Raw genomic sequence first — 14963 nt, forward strand, 5'->3', positions numbered from 1 at the left:
CTAGAATCTTGTCTCTCATGAATCTGTATGTCATTGTAAATGCCTACATTTCATCTTTGGTCTTCTTCTGCTCTGTCCTGCTCACAAAATGCTGCAAATTTATTTTTTTGGAGGCAGCCCTGGTTGCCTGTGCTGACCCCTGATTTGAGCTGGGATCTACCACAATTCAAGGAACCAGCTGCAGAAAACCAATCCAAAGTACTGTAAGGAACTGATTTTAGAAGAAGTTTACTGAAAAGTTTAATGACTAAATATAGCAGCTGAAGTGAAACACATAGTGAATGAAAGAAATAAATATTATGGTCTTGTAGACTTAATACAAAGAAATTAATCCAAATATTGAATGCTTCAAAATGCCAAGAAAATGCAATAGCAGTGAGCCTGTGATGGCTAATTGTTGCCCAAACTTCATTCACTGTATAGAAGCAAGAGGCTCATTCCACATGTAAGCTTGAACCTGAGCATAGGTTGAGTTTCAGAGGAACCATGTCTTTGGGGCACTGCCTGTCTTTTATCGTCTTAAATAAAGCTACTTTATTACAAGCACAGTAACTGGGTGTACTTAGATGATTGCCCTCTTTCTAGGCAGGCTAGATCTGCTTTTCAGCCTAGTGTTTATATTCTGTGATTAAACTGGTTTGATCTTGTTCTGTGGTAAAAAGAAGAATCTCCACTCTGGAAGATAAAATACACATTCTTCTTTACTACCCCTTGCCTATACTTTGATTCATCTTCCCTAGGTGCCTCTTTTGATTCCAGGCTGGTTAAAAGCTTCAATTTATAGAATGGTATGTGGAAATATCTAAGTAACATTAACGTTACTGAATCCTCTTTAGTATTCTTGGTTTCTGTCTCCTACCTGTTCTTTAAGCTCAAGGTTCTCTTCCTTTCCAGTGTTTGTACAGTACCTTCGAGAAAGGCTTTGGTCTGTGATGTGTTCTCCTTGGATCTGGCCAAAGATCCATACCTGTGTGTAGTGAAGTCAACACAGCCACATTTGGAGCTACATCTGGTCATGAGTGTCTTAAGGTCAAGGTTAGATGTGGTCTTGTGTAAATTGTGAATGCAGCAGGGTGCCCTGTGGTCCTGCTGCTCCTCATGTACAGGCATGGGAGTGAAAGAAACAATTCTGAATGCAGTAAACAAGGTTAGTTTTTAAACCTCTGGAGACAGAAACAAACATCTCTCTGCAAAGCCCAAAAGTTCATGTTGTACAGTTAAATCTACTTAGACTGCTAAATATGTTTCAGTTTATGTTCTTTTCTGTATAGTTACAGTTTTTAATGTCCTATGCATTAATTCATCAAAGTAGGCCCAAATAAAGCTGTTCTTAAGTAGCTTGATAAATAGGGATCTACATATGCTTGTATATGTCCAATAAAGGACGTGGCGACCAGCAAGAAAGGGGAAGCAGTTGCCCACCTCCAGGATGGAGTCCAGGCCAGGCTCTGGGGTTCAGTGTCTAGGTCATCCCTGTAAACTGTTTCTTTTCAAGAGCCTTTATACTCTCTTGTAATGAAAGGGAGGAGGTAAATGTTATTGTACAGGAACTGGACCTGTTTCTCTATCATTTGTTTGCACTTATTGATAAGATGCAAATGGTTTGAGTGTTTTGTACTTTCTGTGGGAAGGGGATTTTTTCCTTTGTTTCCGCTGACCTCCAGCCTTGACTGTGCATAAGACATTTGGAGGAAGAAACATTTATTTGAGCTATTTCATCATTAAGATCTGTTCTAGTGATCCCTTCCCACTTCTGTGTTTACTAATTTTGTGGCATACATAAAGGGTGTTCCTTTTTTTGCAACAAAATATAGCAGCTCTTCCCATTCCAGAAACAGGAAACTGAGGCACAGGATTGGGAACTGGCCAGTTAGAAGTACTGGAAGAGAAGTCCAATGGTCGTTATGTGGCATCTTCTGGCCTACTGTTGATTTTGGCAGACATTGAAACAGTGCCCCAGGTTTAGTCACCTACAATTGTGAGCAGCTTTTCAATTGCTGGCAAGCAGGCTAGGTCCTCAGCAGAGCTGCTGGCGGCAATCCTCGGTTCTTCCATTTTCTTTTTTTCCAGGTCATTTTTGCTTGTTAGTCCTTTTCATCTCCTTTTCGTGGAGCGCATGATTTCAGAGGTGATCTGCTTTCTCTACCCGTGTAATCAGAAGTGAAGGCTGTGATCATGCTTATTTGCAAGGAAAAGAAGTAGGAAGGAGGAAGAAAGAACATTACCAAGATTCCGATATTTGGGAAGATAGATATGAAAAGACATGAATTTATCAACTGGATTTTTTTTGGATCTTAGTAGGAAAATGAGGTGAAAAGGGAGTGAAACAAACCCAGTAATAACCACTCTAGTGACAGTTGTGGACATACTGCAGTGACTTTCAGGCACATCAGGAGGACTCATATAATATCTAGAAAAAAAATCACAGGAGGCTATAACCTTTCCTCTTTGCTAAATAAAACGTAAGTTAAAAATCTCCTCAATAAGTGTAATTGAATCTAAGGCATGCATAGATCAGAATGCTGCCCCCAGAGAAACTGGTTGATTCTTTTGTTAACAGATCATATATTAAAAAAAGGAATTTGTGGTATGCCTGAAAGAAGCAATAACTTATGTGAAGGTGCTTGAAGAGCTCATCCTAGTATTGGGAGAGATGTGGCTAAGTAGGAGGCAAGCACACATCAATTCACAGCCACCGAGTAGATGGAGTGCTTCTCCGGCTTGTATTTTGGAGGTGGAAGGAAGGGAAAAAAAAGAAGCACTGGTATTTTTGCAAGAAAACAAGTAAAAAGAGAAGGAATAATGTCCAGAGTAAGATACGCAGTAGAAGAAAAATAATTAATAACAAATAACCTGCAGATGAGGTGAGGTGGAATAGCTGTGGTGAGACCCACATAGACAAAGCAGAAAATCTGGCCCATGGAGAGTCAGAGCAGGCACTGCTCTGTGCTGTTTCTGCAGCTAGCACTGCTGAAAGGTTATTGAGGTATTTTCAAAGGACTGGGATGTCTTCCAGGCATATTTCACATTGAAATAGAGACAGTGATTCAGCCAGGACGGCACCTGTGTAACCACTGCACCAAGGGCGAAGGAGAAGCAGCAACTCTAAAGTGCATGTAGAGAGAAGGTGCCAGCGCTGCAGGTTCTGCACCCCCAGCCGGGTGCTGACCTGGGGGCCAACCTCTACAGGAGCAAATGCTTCACTCACATAAGCCTGAGCGACCTCATCAAAGTTCGACAAACTGCTCATTACCAAGTGCCTATAACAAAAGACATGTTAACCCGACTTGGCAGAAGCAAAAATAGCCTCAGCGCTTGATGCCAAAGATAAATATTGGCGAATGCTATTGGACAAAGAAAGCAACCACCTCACTACATCTTGGACACCAGCAGGTAGCTGCAGATGGTGGAATATGCTGTTTTGGATCAAACCTGCAGTGGAAGAATACTTCTGCTGCCAACAAGATGCGCTAACAGGACTCACAGGGATCAGAGGTGTGGATGATGGCATTCTGCGGTAGAGCTGCAGAGACGCTGAAATGGAAACTGCCATAGATCACACTATTGTTTGTTTGCTATGAAGAACCAAGAAAATAAAGTCATAGTTAAATACTAATAATTGTCCTATCCACGGTAATAATATTGCAGCAGACCCGGGACACTTAAGGCATGTCAACATGCAGTTCAAGCGCAGGAGCTGTGAAGCGCAGGATAAATGTGCCACTTGGGGCTCGTGAGCACTTATGGGACTTGGGAGATGGGGTATGGATGGGCTCTATTCCCATGAGCCTGGAGCAAAGTCAGAAGGGACTTTCTACAGAAGCCCTCTTAAACTGCCCCATTCTGGCTTGGGTTATACGGAGGACACGCAAAACTACTGTGTGCCACCAAAATTAAACAACAGCTCATCTTGGGAGCTGTGTTGTTTCAAATACAAAATCCCCGTCTACTTTCAGGAAGGTTTTTTAATTTTACCTGGAAGTGAAGCACAGTCATACAAGGCCTTCAGTCACATTGGGTCTTCCCCCATCACAATTGTGAAAGCTATTAAAATTCCTACCTGTGGCTTTAAGAAGGTTCAAGAAGCAAACAAATCACATAGCAAGCCAGCCTTGAACTCTGAGGGTACTCTGTCTCTAATATCAGCCCCTATAACATTCAATGTCAAGATGCATCTCTATGGCATTGCCTATGGCTAGCAGTAGTGGATGGAGGAACAGAGGAGAAAGAAAAGATGTGTAGGAAGGATATAGCCCATCACACTGAAGACCTTACCCCACTGGTGTTCCGAGATGTAGTTACAGGTAAAACGTTTTCCTTGAGAAATGTGAGGCTCAGGAAGGCAAGCTGCACCAATCAGACTATGAAATTTCCAGTGTGGGGAAGATGGTGGTGCATGGGCTTCTCTATTGCTGATGCCAAAAATTTGTCAAGTTTTACAAACAGACAGATTGGATACATTACTATGTGCACTCTGCTGAAATTTGATTAGCCAAATGCCGAAAGTACACAAGTTTTTGAGTGATGGACTACAGTACCAAGGCATGAGCTGCCCTCACTCCCCACCTTCTCCTGCAACAAAAACATAGTTTTAGGTGCAGGTGTTAGGCACAATTCTCATATATGGACTTCAGAGGGATATACTGGCAAGCTAAATCTAAAAGCAAGTCTAGGGAGTGATGTTTAATTCTGCACTGGAATTGGGACATTGGTGACTCGCTAGGTGGCCAAAGGAAAGTCTTTTTACCCCCTAAGTCTTCATTTCCCTTTCTGGAGAAGAATGGCTGCAATATTTGATGATGTAAAATGTCCTACTTGCAACTGGGTATTATCATCATCTGAAATGAATGTGACAAACCAAATGCTGTGATAAACAGCTTCCTCATCCTCGAGTTGGGAGCACAAGGGTGGGATTGTGTGGAAACTGTGAGAACTCAGCACATGACCAGAATTGGGTATGGGTGACAGCAGGATAGGCGGGGGGAAGGAGAAAGCTTGAATGTTGCCCTATCTCCTTCTGCTTGAGCACCAGATAATAAGGTCAGCTGTGATTTTAGCCAACTCAAAGAGAAATTCCTAATTTCTTCCCATCCGGACTTTCATTTCCTAGATATTTCACATAGTACTACATGTTTTTTGGGGATCAAAAGTCTCATCAGGATGACTCCATTTCCATTTCTATGAGACTGTAATAGGGGTAAGGCTCAGGTAGCCAGGCTAAATTATCTGCATTTTTTGTTCATCTCAGGAAGTGTGCCAGCTGCTTACGTGACAGGGTGAGCTCTCTGAGGCCAGGCACACATGAGGCACCGTGCCAGTTGTCTGGGTGGCTCTGCTTTTCACAAGGGAGTGAGTCATTGACGTGGTTACTGCCGCTCCACCCCTGGTATTGGTTTTTAATATCTTACCCTGGCAGGAGGTCAGGAATTCAGGACCCAGATTTGGGTACAGGCTCCTGTTCCGTTTCCTTCCCTTTATGGCAGTAATGGATTTCCTGCGCTTCCCTCCCTTTCCTCTACTACTTCTTTATGGATGTAACCATTACGTAGCTTGGAGAAAATGGATTAGCAGGCAACGCTTGGCATTGCCACCGCTCTGCCACCCATTTGTCTGTTTGCAGAACCACAATCATTATGCAGAGGTTTTTAATTGCTGTATTTGTTTTAGCAATGTTGTGCAAGGTCATGGCATTTAGAAGCTATGGCAGGCTGGGGAGGTATTGTGCCTCCTGCTTACATTTCCCCATCTGCTGCAAATGACTGAGGGAGACTTCTGGGTGCTTCTTGCGACCTCTGGATGGAGGTGAGTCAGCATTCCCTTGAAGGCTTCATTGCAGCTGTTGGCATTTCCTCCTCCTGAACATAGCATGTGGCTGGAGGCACCTACACAGCCAGCCAAGCGGAGTTACAAATGGGTGCACCTCCCTGATATGAAGCAAGCGTTTTGGTGAAAGACATCCATGCCAGTGCCACCCACAGTGTGCAGTCAGCAGGGCAGGGAGTGATGGAGGGCCTCATTAAACAGGCTGGTACTTGCTGCTGGCAAGTGACACTGTGAGAGTGTCACTATGCTCTTCTTGGGCCACAAGCATGCTCTGCCCATTGCTCTGCAGGAAGACCCTGAGACAGGAACTGCTGTTAAAATGGATGCCTTAGAAAAGTGTATAGGAACAAAAGTGTTTTGGGTGTTGCTATTTCATTAGCACTGCTCATAAAGCTTTCTGAAAAGTGTGAACATTTCCTGCTTTTAGCTAGACTCTTAATTCACACCACACTAGGCTCCTACCAGTCTCTTCTCCCCTACCACCATCCTTTCCTAAACCTGCCTCTGTATTTTTCCCAGCCCCTCTTTCCGGATGGTGCCAAACCTCAGTGTCTTGCACTGACCCTCCAAATCAGGCTGTTGATGCCACACAGTGATGATATATCCCCACTATGCATGTGATAGTGGGTGTCCTACATCTACTGCTGTTGGGGAACACAAGTAGCTCCATGGCATGGAGGGGTGGGAGGTGATTATGGCTCCTCAGTCTCTCAGTCAGGAGATGCTTCAATGCATTCATCCTCTTCCTCCTCCAATACAGGTTGAGCCCATCCCTGGTGCTACTGCTTGTCCCCATTTAATGAACCTGGACTAAGGGATCTCCTTTCCTATGTGTGAGGCCCTGGTTTGTCACACATAAAGTCCATCTAAACAATTTTAGTTGTTGCTTCTTTGTTTTCAGTTTTGCATTGCATTGCCCAAATAATTTGATATACAGGAAGGGAGCAATAAATTTTGTAAGAGTGATACAATTTTTTCAGGAATCTGTGTATAAGCATCACACATCTCTGAAAGGCTGTTGTTACATATGTTGCTAATTCAATTATTTTTTTAAAACACCCAAATTTACATGGGAGAGTAGCTTTAGTTTAAAGAAATTGTATGTCTATTTACAGCCAAGGAAATAGATGTCTTTAGAAATCTAACAGTGTTATTTAAAACAGCTGGTTTAGTTTATAAAGCTGCTAGGAATAGAGAGAGCAGTGATTTTATACTTCAGAGTACTAGTAATCTGTTTGTCCTTGCCTAACTTCTTCTATGCCATGCCCCAGTTCACATTTGGAGCTATATTTTATCTCCAAGTTCCTATTATTTCTTACAGGTTAGCACAACATATGACCTATGACATTGCAGCCGTAAAGAAAGTAGGCACATGATTTTTCCTCCAGTTTTCATATCTCAGTGCTCTGGCCATTCAATTTAGTTTCCCAGGTGCTGACAGCCGGTAATGCTCTTAGCTGCTCTCCCCTGTTGGTAAGTTATGGATATTTCCTAACTGAAGTTTAATTGTATAACTTTACTTCACTCAAAATGCCAAAGGTCCTAGGAACCCATTCCTCCTGCAGGCTGATTATGGCACCGGAGATAATACTGTTTGCAGATGGTGAACCTTAATCCCCGACGAGTGTCTTCTAAGACAAACTGACATTTATGGTGTTCCTCATTATGACATGACTGTCCAGAGCTGGCCCAGAGGAGAGAAGACCCTATTTTTTTAGGTTACATCTTCTTCCATATATATAAAAACAAGCATTAAAAAAATGTCATTTGAGTTTATCATTCAGGCTCAAAGAGATGGTAGCAATAAGTGATATAAAGGAAGAGCTTCTGTGGATACCAAAGGAGCAGGAGCTCACAGGTGGGTATTGCACCAGTCCAGCACTGTGAAGCAGGATTCAGTCCTACACAGAGTGTCTCATACCTGCCACGTTGTCTGTGTTTCTCCCTCTTTTCCCCAGAATGACACCTCCCCATTCTTGGTGTTGGGCATACTGTGCAGTGCCAGGCTGTATCATCAGCTGGGCACTGGTCTGGTACTACCTTGGTGGCCTCAGTGCAGTAGTTAGGATGCTAAGGGTGACCTCAGGGCCCCTCCTGTGAACCCGTTGCCCCTCTTCCTTCAGCCTGCATCAGTGTTGTTTGCTCTGTCTGCTTTGCTTCCCAGGTGGGCAGTGTCACCAGTGCATCCCCTCAGGCGCCTCCTCTCTGAAAGGAACCTGGCCAAGGGACCCCAAGGTGCTGGACTCCACTGTGAGAAGGTACCTGGTCTGTGCACACAATCTGTAGGACCACAAAGAGGTCACATGGTGCATGCATCAGTGTTACTCGGCCCCAGCCTTCCTGACCCTAACTGGGAGTTAAGGACCAAAATACCTATTGAAACTGCCCTGAAGTTTGTCCATAGCTTTGCTCAAAGGGTGAAGTAAGACTTCATCCCTGGGGGTATAATGAGGTTAAACTGTGAGGGCAATAAACTGAGAGTAATGAGCAATAAAATAATGGTGAAATGTTCTGATGCTGTTGAAACAGAGAGGCTAGGGTGGGGAGGGCAGAACTGATTGATGTTCTCTTTGCTGAAAGGTGAACTCACTTTGCCCAATTCCATCACTATTGAATGCTCTTGCAGCTGTGGCAAGCTAGGCTCAGGTGGAGAGGGAGAGAACTGGAGAAAAAATGAATATGGCATCCCTTTGTTCTGCCTCCACTCTGTATATTCATACCTCTGTGTAGCTGGGAATATCTAACCTGTTTATGGCATTGTCAGCTTTCTCCCTAGGTTGCTTTCTTCCTAAGCTTTCCATAGGCTGCTTCTCCCTAGAAGACAATATAGAAAAGTTTGTTGTGGGAACCACTCTGTATTGGGTCTACTAGTTTCACCGTGAAAGAAAAAAACATTTGACAAAACTTGATTCCATTTAATAAATCCTCAACAAGTTGGCCGACATTCTCCTTCTTTATTGTTTTTGCTTTTCTCCCTCCACAAGTTTCTTCGGTCCCCTGTAGCTGCCAACTGGATGCTGCCTGTTCAGCAGCCAGTGGGGAAGGCTTGACCCAGTGGGAGAAGGTGTTACAATCCTTCTGGAGCAGCTGCTCTAGCTTTGCTGCTTGCCCAGAGGCAAAAGGCTTTCCCCTCCAGGGACATGAATGCTCCCGGGGGCTTTGCATGAGGCATGGGAAGCCTCATGCTTCCCATGGTGGAGAGGCAAAGGTTGTGTTGCATTTGAGAGTGTGAAGTCGTGATGCAGCAGAGAAGACCTCATGCACAGGGAGATCTGCATGTCTTGTGTGCCCTTTTTCAGACAGTCTGTGGGATTTCACGTTGCCAAATTGTGAACTAGTCTAACACAGATCCAATGAAGAGAAGTTAGGAAGAAGCAGACAAGGGTTTTTTTTGGTCCAGTTAGTACAGACAGCTGGGTACTAGTCACTGTTAACGTTTCTGTAGGAAGAAAACAGTTGGAAAAGATCCTTGTCTTTCCCAATGCATTCCCTTTCTGCTTCTTTCCCTACTGCAGTTTCCTGTCCCCTGCCACAGTTACGTTAAGGCAGCTATTTCTGGTGTTGTGGTCTAAAACAGAGCAGCAGGGTTTTTTTCTGGTTTTGCTAATACCAGACATTTCACTGATTTAGTTTAGAGGGTATCACCACACTTGGGAGTGATAAATGGGAAGGAGGTGGGAGAGTAACAAGTACCTGTGGGTGAGAAAAGGCAGAATCCTCCTTTGGCAGCTTTGCCATTAGATAATTGTGGTGTGGAACAGCACCTTCAGACATCCACTGAGAAACGCATCGGTATTTGGGCCCTGATTCCAAAAAGCATGCTGGAGCATGCTTCACTGCTGCTCTGTTGCTTCATTCTTAGTACATTGTCAAGCAAGCACATGTCCAAGGTACTCACTGACTAGTCATTGGGGAGAAAAGTAAAAATTGCTAGCTCTGTACTGATGAAACATACAGAAAATAGACAGTGCAATACTTTCAATAAAAATAAAATATACAGCCTGTGTATCCCTTCAGCAGGTATTGGAGTGGTGCAGTATTTTGCTGAATTGCCTGTAGTTTTGCTATGCACTCATCTCTAGTATTTGAGTCTTACACATATATTTAGGCTTCTTACTTCTGCTTAGGTGACAAACTTTTGGTCCTGCAAGAGATCCATGGGCCTGTTTCTGATTTATTCCAATGAGTATTTTCATTTTCTTGAGTGAGATTTCTCTTGATTTCTGCCTGTGAAGTGGAACTGAACTGTAGGTCTGGCTACACTGCAAAGATATACTGGAAGTTGCTGTAGAGACTACACAATGCTAACACACTTTTGCTGATCATCCTGATTGCCTAAAGGATTACCTGATTAAACCTATGATTTAAATGCTTCATGTCTTGACAGACAAGGTCACAGTTATGCAGCCTGAAGTGCCACCTAGAGTCTTACTTCATATATCTTTTATAACATTGTTCCTGGGACTGTGTTTGAAGGTCAAGAGCTGGATAGTGGGGGCAAAATTAGCAAGTGGTCCTGGGAGGTCTAAGAAATTACAGTAGTGAAGATTAAGTAACTGGGATGAGCAGCCCATCACTGCTGGAAAACCCCTAATTTCTGTTCCCTCTCCTTCACCTAATCTCTCCCTCACACACAGAGATGTGTGAAGGTAATGAGGTCAAATGGGAATCCCATGGAGCACAACCACTGTGGGGTCTGCTTTGGACAGCAGATGGGAGCCACAGTTGTGTTAGCCAGAGGTGGCTGCAAACGGGCCCTCAGGAACAGTTGGTGTCTCCAGGCTCCCCCAGTGCACCCACCAGCCCCCACAGAATGATCTGTGCCTCAGAGGAAAGTGAGCCAACTGAAGGGACATTTCAGTCCTCCTTATGGGAACATGTGCAGCTCAAGCTGTTCCATCCGTGGCGCCAGCTCCCTGCCAGGTCCCACTGGATGCAAACAGGAGATCTTCTCCCTCCCACCCCTGTGCAATACCATGATCAGTCCCTTTCCCTGCTTGGGGGGCTACACAGCAAGCTGAGGTGGGATTTCTTATCCTGACTTCTTTCTCTGCCAGTGTACGTCATTTCCCCCCTGCATGCTCCTGGAGGGCAGGCTTTTCCTTTCTCCCATGTCTCCTGAGATCATACATTAAATTGGAAAGACCTTTCTGACCTTCCACATACTCTGCCACTGAAAGTAAGCTCCCATGGTTCTTGGAAGGTAAACTGCCCCCCTTTTCAGGGTTTTCTGGACTAACTCTGTGTAGGAATGCCTGAAATCACAGAAGGAATGAAGATGTTCTGAGCTGTGTGAAAGAAACCAAGCCTATATGCACAGATCCTCGTGTTTCCCATATATAATATTCTGTAGCATTCTGAAACTGATTTTCTTTGTAGCTATATTGAGAATAAAAGCTTTTCCTTCACCTAACAGAATCAATTGGCCCATAGTGGGTCTTTATTCCCATTCAAATTAAGGGCTATTCCATACCAAAAATGCACTAATGTAACTAAATTGATTTCTAACTTGATTTTAGTTAAATGGGTGTAGTTCCCTACGGGGATACACTTAAATCAGTCGAAGAGCGGGTAAATTATGCATCTTTGTGTATTTCTTCCTGATATATCTTAATTAGGTGTAAAGGGATCTCACAGTAACTGAGGTTCCGACCACAGATAAAAACCCGTACACAGAAACCCCCATCTTCGGATTCCTGGGGATGCTTAGCAACTCTCCTAAAGTGCTGAATGCTCTTAACTCCCAGCATAGAGTGCCGGAGGTGTTCACTGCCTCACAAGTGTTCAGCACTTCTGGAGATCAGGCCCTGCATTGTCACTGCGTGTGTGGTGTCTCCCCCCTCATATTTCCTGGTGGATAATTGCCTCCCCCCTAGCTAGGCGCAGCCTTGGCTCTGAAGCACCCTCGTTGTTCTGAGAGTCGAGGCTAAGTGCAGCCCTCAGCATGCCCAGATCCCAGAGGATTTGGAGGGAGGCTTTTTTCTTATTGAGCTGTGCCACCCTTGCAGGGGAGCTTATCTTCCCCATGAGAAAGAGAAAAAAAAACCCCTTAGCAAAGGGAAATGGAAATGATTTATAACCTGAGGCACAGCCAGCACAAGGAAATGCCTCCCCACTCATCTTGGGCATAGCTGAATCTCTGAGCAGCTTGGGCGCAGCTTTTGGTTTTGCAGTGTTTCTTTGTGCCCAAGCAGGAGCCTGTTGTCTGTTCCTATTCCCAGTGTCAGGAAAGCAGGGCATGCTTACAAAGCAAGGATGCTCTGTGGCTGTGGTCTCCACCCCAGAAGAGTATTACATGCTATGTTATATGGGAAGGGACTATGTTATATGGGACGTTCACATTCTGCACTCCTGCAAGATATGGTGTTTAAAAAAAAGATAAAATCAATGCTATATTATTTTAATTGTTTTTAAAATGGATGGACTGTAAAGCTGCACAGATCAAAGTGCATGTAACCCCTTGAAAAGAAGCCGAAAGGGGAGGTGACATGTCCCATCATTGAGGAATATAGATTTTGAAATTTTTGTGTCTAATTTGTTGGAAATTATATGCCAATATCTAAGTTTGGCAGACTTCTGACCTTTCAGTATTGATGAAGGCTGTGGACAGGTCCAACATACAGTGGGGTAATGGAAATATAAGCAATGGCTTCCAGGGTAGAGGCCAGAAGCATGGAAGTTGTGGTCATTCTTCCAGGAACGATGTGCAGGCTTGATTGACCAGAAATGTCTCTGAGAAAGTGAGAGACCCAAAGAGGTCAATTCCCTCTCTTCAATGGCTCTGGCTATTTTCTTTAAATTAAAAAGAAAAATGGGACACTCTAGTCCTTTGTGTAATTTTATAGCCTAAGGAATATTTCCTAGGCTTACTCTGCTGTATGCACTATAAAGCACGATGGGGTATTTAGCTCCTGAATTCTCATTTGGGTGTTTTTGTCTCCTGTTCACATTCATTTACTGTACAATATCAAGTTATATATGTTATGTGGTTTAGGCTTTTTTTTTTAATTGTGGATTTTATATAAATAAATCATGGAATCTTAATCTCAATGTTTGCTAGCACCATAGGCATATGCAATATTATACAGAAATATTTTCTCCCTTCTCTCACTCTTCTTTTCTTGTCTCCCTCCTTCCTTCCTGCCTCTCCCAGGCAGTTACAATTTTCTTCTCCTCCCCAACCCTCCCCTCCCCTCCCCTCCCCTCCCTTTCCCTCCCATTCCCTCCCCTCCCCTCCCCTCCTCTCCCCTCCCCTTCCCTTCCCTCCCCTCATCTGGGGATGACAGAAGTGCTGTCGGCTGAACTCTTAAAGTTGGTCTGCTTCAATATCTATCTACATATCCCAAAAAGCCAACCTTATCCTGGGCTGCATCAAAAGAATTGTGGAGGTCAAGGGAGGTGATTTTGCCCCTCTACTCTGCTCTCATGAGAACCCATCTGGAATCTAGCTCTGGGGCCCCCAACACGAGAACCTAAAGGCATGAACCTTTTGGAGCAAGTCCAGAGGGGGGCAAAGAAGAAGATCAGAGGGCTGGAGCACCTCTCATGTGAAGACAGGCTGAGAGAGGTGGGGTTGTTCAACCTAGAGAAGAGAAGGCTCCAGGGAGACCTTATAGCATCTCCCAGTACCTAAAGGGGCCTTAGAAGAGAGCTGAAGAGGGACTTTTTACAAGTGACAGGATGAGGGGCAATGGCTTTAAACTGAAAGAGGGTAGGTTTAGATTGGATATTAGGAAGAAGTTATTTACTGTGATGGTGGCGAGGTACTGGAACAGGTTGCCCAGAGAAGCTGTGGGTGCCCTACCCCTGGAAGGCCAGGCTGGATGGGGCTTTGAGTGACCCAGTATAGTAGAAGGTGTCCCTGCCCATTGCAGGGGGGATGGAACTAGATGATCTTCCAACACAAACCATTCTGTGATTCTATATCTGTATCTGTGATGTATGTATTCTTATACTATGTCAACTTAAGCTTCTTCATATTTTTAAAACTAAGGAAATTTAATGCAGATCTGCAGTTTACAAGACACAGGACCATCACAACTTTTCTTTCCTCTGAAACTGCATGAGTCAGGCTATGCTGTTGGTGGCAAGGAAGTCTTACGGTGGGTGGGAAAGTGCGTTGGTATGTACCTACAGCTAGCAAATGTGCTTTCCACCAAAAAAATTTTGGTAACGAGCCATGTTAGATGACAGGACTTCAGCCTCTGTCCTGGCCAAGGAGGACAGCCTCTGTGCAGCCCTGGCAAAGTTGAGGATGTCCCAGTTGTGAATGTCTCCATGTGAAGGGCTCATTGCTGCAGTGGTGTGACAGCCCAAGTAGTTTCCCTGACCTTTTGGCATCCTGTGCTTTTGGCTCATGGGAATTTGCAGGATGGACCTGCACCTCGTTGTCCTCCAGAAGGCAATCCCTCACATTGCCACTGTACAGGCAAAGGTAAAAAGACAGCTCTGACTCTCGTTCGATATTTTTCTGAATGGTGGTGAAATGCGCCTCATCATAATCTACTCAGTAATAAAAAAATGATCTTTTTTATGTCATTCAGCAGCAATGTATGGTAAATGAGATTCAAAGGATTAATGCACAAAGGAAATGTCAATGTTAATCTATAGACAGTCCCTTTAGTCCTGCTTGTCATAAATTCAGAGCAAGAGAGTTTGCAGACTGGCTCGGGAAGGATAAAATCGAAGGATTAAACAAACCATAACTCAATCTTTCAGTACCTTGAATTCTTACTTTTGGGGGATTTTCCTCTGTAGTTTTTCTTAGAAGAACATATATCTTTAGTGAGAGAGAGAAATTACAAACATTAGACCATGAAAGTTGGGCTTTCTTGTAGTCATGCTTGCACAAGCGGGCTCTAACTCAAATCAGCTGTGCTGGTTTAAAGCTGTGCTAGTATCCTTTATTGCTAACACTGAGCTTCTTTAGTTACTCACTGTTGTGTCTTCTATGGGAATATAGGAAGAAACAGGCTGGCTTTGTCTCCCTTCTGACAGGGAGGCTCTGTATCTACTCGTCCTCAGCAATCAGATCATAAAATTAGAGCTTCATGATTGTTGTTGATGTTTTTGGTTTGTTTTTTTTTTTTTTTTTTTTTTTTTTTTTTTTTTTTTTTTTTTTTTTTTTTTTTTTTTTTTTT

At 43.9% G+C, this 14963-nt stretch overlaps 1 long non-coding RNA gene across 1 annotated transcript in view; it reads left to right on the forward strand.

The window, feature by feature from the left end:
* The window catches only part of LOC108504504, a 30396-nt gene that overhangs the window by 11001 nt on the left and 4432 nt on the right, over window positions 1-14963 (forward strand). Inside the window, exon 2 of the long non-coding RNA XR_001877139.1 lies at window positions 7988-8081. This is a non-coding gene — a long non-coding RNA (uncharacterized LOC108504504). The remainder of the gene's footprint in view (window positions 1-7987; window positions 8082-14963) is intronic.

The sequence above is a fragment of the Lepidothrix coronata genome, unplaced genomic scaffold (genome assembly GCF_001604755.1).
Source record: "Lepidothrix coronata isolate B3197 unplaced genomic scaffold, Lepidothrix_coronata-1.0 Scaffold166, whole genome shotgun sequence".
Taxonomy (NCBI): domain Eukaryota; kingdom Metazoa; phylum Chordata; class Aves; order Passeriformes; family Pipridae; genus Lepidothrix; species Lepidothrix coronata.